The sequence below is a fragment of the Schistocerca gregaria genome, chromosome 1, assembly GCF_023897955.1.
Source record: "Schistocerca gregaria isolate iqSchGreg1 chromosome 1, iqSchGreg1.2, whole genome shotgun sequence".
In the NCBI taxonomy this organism is placed as follows: Eukaryota; Metazoa; Arthropoda; class Insecta; order Orthoptera; family Acrididae; genus Schistocerca; species Schistocerca gregaria.
Window position 1 is genome coordinate 620,048,068 of NC_064920.1, and position 5,473 is coordinate 620,053,540.

The window sequence follows — 5,473 nt, forward strand, 5'->3', positions numbered from 1 at the left end:
TTTACATTACAGCGTTTTTAATTGTACAATCGTGTTGTCTTAGGAGTGCACAAGTTTATGTTCTAAAATCGTTTCTCTCCTACGAGCATCTTCTTAGAGCTGACTTCAGGCACTGGAATAATACTTCAGAATTTATAGCACAGTTTATTTACATAAAATGTTTCAAACCCCATATCTCGGGAGCTCCATCATGCATGTTTGTTCTTAAATGTCTATTATCACCACAACACTCTTATGTCTACTATACAACGACAAGGGGTGTAACCTCCTCGACATGCATGCTTCTGGAGAGATTTTGTGCACTTGGACGGGTGCCGTGAATAAGATTGGTGTGGAAGTTTTTGTAGAACAGCTGTTATGAATTCAGCTCACTCTGTTCCTTCATGAGACATGGAATGTAGCATGTATAGCGCCCTCCTACTTCAGGTCAGTTGCAAATTAAATTGTCGACAGAGTCGCAGGGAGGGCTAGTCAAGGACAATATGAGGAGATCTTTCAACCCCCGACTTTATCCTATGAATGCGAAAATACTCTGTGACTCTCTTCCACGTAGGGGAAGATGGCCAGTCATAATCGAAAATTCCGCACTGTGATCGATGTGCTAGAAATATGTAGATAACCTAACTGCATCGGTATAGGACACTGTCTATTATATTTTGGTATATATGACTGAATGGACATACTGTTCAGTCATCTACATACATTTGCGCTCTAGTATATGATAATCGCAAAGCAGTAGAGGGGAGGTTTAACGATGTTATAGAAATTGGGAAGCATTCTGCTTGTAATGCATCTGTGAATTCCCTTCGCTTATTTATGCTAAGTATTACGCACATTTATTCGATCGGGAATGCTCAGTAGCACTCAGGCTACATGTACATCCGACGATTATGCGTCATCAAGGAGCATTAACGGTAATATCATAAAAGGCAATGTTGTGCAACCTTAGTAGGGACAATTCGGGAGTAGGATCTTACAATCTGAGACAGTGTTCTGAGACAAACTTCCGTCACAATGTCCGCAAACGTGACGACAAATCCGGCTGGCAGCAGCGATCTAAACGCCCATTGGCCGTAGGAGACGAGTGAGATGTGCCTACTGGCTGAGGGAGAAAGGTGGGCTCTCTCTTATATGTCGGGAAGACAGGGCGAATTAGTAGCGAAGCGCCGCTCAAAACGCACGGTCGAGTAACTGGGGACGGATCCTAAATAACGGTTGCGAGTAGATATTCCAGCTATTAAACAATATATAAAGTTAAAGTGAAGGTATTAGTTATTAGCGAACGCCACGTTTCGTGGGCAGTATCTAACACGAGTACGGAAAGTGATAAATGTGTTGGAAAGGGTTGAATATAATGGCATAGCCAAGAGCCGCCGTATTGGAAATTCTGTGACGTGTTTCAAATGAGCCTTCATGAAAACGAGTATATTACAAAACGTTGTTAACATTTAACAACTGTCATCCTAGAATGAAATTTTCACTCTACAGCGGAGTGTGCGCTGATATGAAACTTCCTGGAAGATTAAAACTGTGTGCCGGACCGAGACTCGAACTTCGCAGGAGAGCTTCTGTGAAGTTTGGAAGGTAGGAGACGAGGTACTGGCGGAATTAAAGCTGTGACGACGGGGCGTGAGTTGTGCTTGCGTAGCTCAGTCGGTAGAGCACTTGGCCGCGAAAGGCAAAGGTCCCGAGTTCGAGTCTCGGTTCGGCACACAGTTTTAATCTGCCAGGAAGTTTCAACTGTCGTCCTGACACACCCCACTTTAGCAGGACCACAAACCTACATTGAACCTGGCGCCTGAACGCTGCTGCTATGCGATGAGGGACTGCCGAAGCAGCAAGACACCAGGTTAGTAATACAGAAACCAGAGGAGTAAGGCAGAGTCGCTTCCTTCTCGTTACAATGCCACAGAGTGCATTGTATGCTGTGTCAATGACTGCGGTTGAAATTATGGAAAAAGTGGTAAAATTGCTAAAACTGATCACACTATCAACTTAGGTGCTTATTATAGCACATCTTACCATATCAATGGTGTCTTTTCTGTCTCATCCATCTACTGGTAAGCTGTTGATTAACGCATAGTGACTGACTGACACCGCTTGTTTGAGATGGGGATAGCCTTTGTGGAACACCGAATATCTAATGCTTATCACTGAAAGCTGTTTGCAGATGTTCTTCGACGCTGCAGACTCGTCCTGTTTCTGTATGCTGTGATGCCTGGCACATCTTTTTTCTTTTTTTTTTTTACCAATAAGACAACGGCACTTCTCTTTTATTTCCACTGCCCACGTGTGTTGTGAGCAGCATCTTCTGTGGATGGTCAACACCGGAATAGTGATCACATACATGTCTGTAGTATGAGAAGGCAGTGTTCCTAGCGTCTTTAATATGGAACACCTGAATATCTGTTACCTGTTACTGTAACACAAGAATCATCTATTGCGAGTGATAGCCTGCAGTATATGGTCTTCTTTCCTGCACAGGTGATAAAACTTTACACACACATGTAGGCCTATGAAAGCATTTTGTGGAGCAAATACGGGCGATGTTAACATGCTGACGGTATTTGGTTTTTGATATATCTGAAGAGAGATACAGTAAATTGTTATAGGGTGACATTAGGACGTTCATTACAGAAATTGGTATGGCAGGTTATAGTTTCGATGCAGATCGTTCATAGTTTTTTATTTACTCCGGATGTTGCAAAATAGTCAAGAGCAATGCTCTTGAACATAATAAATGACTGCATAGATACTAGTCTGTATCGGTATTTCATATGCCTGAAATGAATGTAATGCCCACATCCGTGACAATTTGAACAGGCACCGCAAATAGTCTTCAATAGAGAGGGCTCTCGATGCCATACGATGCACACCCTTAGCTGGCCTCTGGGTGGCGCCTTCCAATGTGTGATAGGCATATATTTTTGATCGCAGACATACAAACTCCACAATCAGTAATCCATTACCCTCGTCCTTCACAAGAGTGATAACCTTCTTGTTCTGTGGAACAAAGCCACAAGGATTATCGGCAGTGTACGAGGATGTGTTGAATTCATTACCTTGGTATCTCATTACTTCATATGTATTGCAGTTCTTCACCCAATAGAGGAAGCTATGTGTATCCATATAATGTAATTTAGAATCTGCAAAATTAATTTTCGCAATTTCATAATGAAAGCGGTACATGCAGAGTTTGAAATAGGTTTCACATAAATAGGTTTCGTAAACTCTACTGCAGTCTTCGCCATCTCCACAGCAACAAAGTTCTTATTGAATATGGTGACTCACTTAAAATTTGGCCTGTCAATGCATTTTCTTACGCCATAGCGCCCATCCCATTCGGTACTAACCGATATTTCACATCATCCGGTCAAATTCTCCATTGATTTACCGAAAATTGAATTATTGATTAATTTGTAAAAATCTTTCTTGAAGTCACATATAATGGAAGCTCTCTGTCTCGTATCCAAATCAATATTCTCCTTCAGCCAGGCAGACTGCTTGAAGGAGATAGCCCAGGTGATTCTAACCAACTTCATCCCCAAGCTGGAGATTATTACAATGAATAACGTATTTCCGCTTATTCCCCAGCATTGTCAACAGTTTTGGGATGAAGCCTCCTCGCAGAACTAGTTGCTCTGGACACAGTGGCAAATTGGCATGGGTGTCATGCAAACTAAAAGGGTATCTGAGTTATGTACCCACCACATGCACTACATCAGAATCAGTTGCCACCCCCCCCCCCCACCCCCCCCATGATTTTTCCACCTAATCCCTAATCTCTTGCATTCGTCTTCAGTCACCCATCGAAATTCATTAATTGGCTGTGATTGCTGCATGGCTTGCCCTTATAAGTTATGTACATCTGGGTACATTATGTAAGTAGAATCAAGGGATGCGTTGAATCTGTCACCCACCGGTGGGTTATTTGCCTTCAAATGACTATTGACACATTAGAAAAGTCCTCCACGGATCCCTTGCTCAAAGAAAAGAAGCATGTCAGCATCGGTCAATAATTCGATACTGCATTTCGTTTTCTTGAGCTGTAAGGCAAACCAGATGCCGTGTTATAAAATACGGGATCCAGAGAATATGTGGTCATTCATAGACTACAGAATTTCTCGAAAATGTCCGTAAACAAGCATACATCTGTGTCCATGCAAAGCCGTGCATACTCTACTAAAGTGGAGATGTTGAATTCCCGTCAGAAATACACGGCATGCTCATAGTCTGCATCTGTTATGGCATGGCCAGTATTGTTGCTGGAGAATACAGTTATGTCTCGTAGCCTGATTTCGTTGCGTTTTTGTCATACTACTCACATACTCGTATAAGGAAACGCCCCTTCCTAGCCACAAGTTGAAACTTTTCCTCATCAGGAAATGCAGCTTGAGTGATATGCACATCCTCAGGTAGAGTTTCAACGAATTTCTGGAGTGGCGCCTGCGTAAAACGTAGTGTTTCAAGGAAGTGCAGCGTAATTCTTGGCGTCATTCATTTGGAGAATGAAATGTATTTGGACGCTCTCATGTAGAACAGGGACCTGATTTTTCCCCCAACAGAAATGAGCCAAGTGCTCACCTTGAAAGTGAACATCATACCCACTTGAATTATGGAAGAAAACGGATATTTGTCTTGGTAGCTAGCACTTCAAATAGCAGCTATGCGACGAAACTTCCCCATATAATGACACGAGTTCCACTTTATATGGCAGTCAACGGAGTTAGTATACTAATCTACACTGTCTTTCCATCTGGCCATGGGAACGTTGCTGCTGTAAAGCTTATCAACCTCCTATCAAAGTTTTCTGAGCTTAGTGAGCAGCCAAACTGCAGGATTATCCCTGTCATAAGATTTGTAGCTGTTAAGACTGGGACCATAAGATGACACAATTTGATGCGAGCATTGGGGCAAGGGAGGTTCTGGCCCAAAGCACCATTATCCAAGATGGCGGCGATGACGTCATCAAAGATGGCGGTGTGTAGACAGCACATGACGTCTTCCAATATTGTGGCCAAGACATCATTCAAGATGGTGGCTTTTGACAGGGGGTTTGAATTTTGGTGGTAAGGTCAGTTGGGTTACCTACACAAACCTAACCACCTCTTACATTCCTCTCCCCCAAGAAAAGTGGTGGGAAGTTCAAATTAAAACAGGACAATGCAACACGCTTCTACTAACCTAAGAAAAACGCCGGAAGTTAAGTCACTTGGGCTACCTCCACTAACCTAAGCCACCCAACCGCCACCTCACCCTAGGAACTGGCGCCAAGTTTGAAGTTTTACGGTAAAGAAAGATCACGTGGGGTTTCTCTGCCAACCTAACAAAATTGCGGGAAGATAGACCACTTGGAATACCTCCACTAGCCTAAGTCACCTGACCGCCACCTCTTCCTAGGGATTGGTGGGAAACGTACTCGGCCTGCACTGGGCTGGTGGAGAGAGGAAGGAGTGTACCTTATTTATTTTGA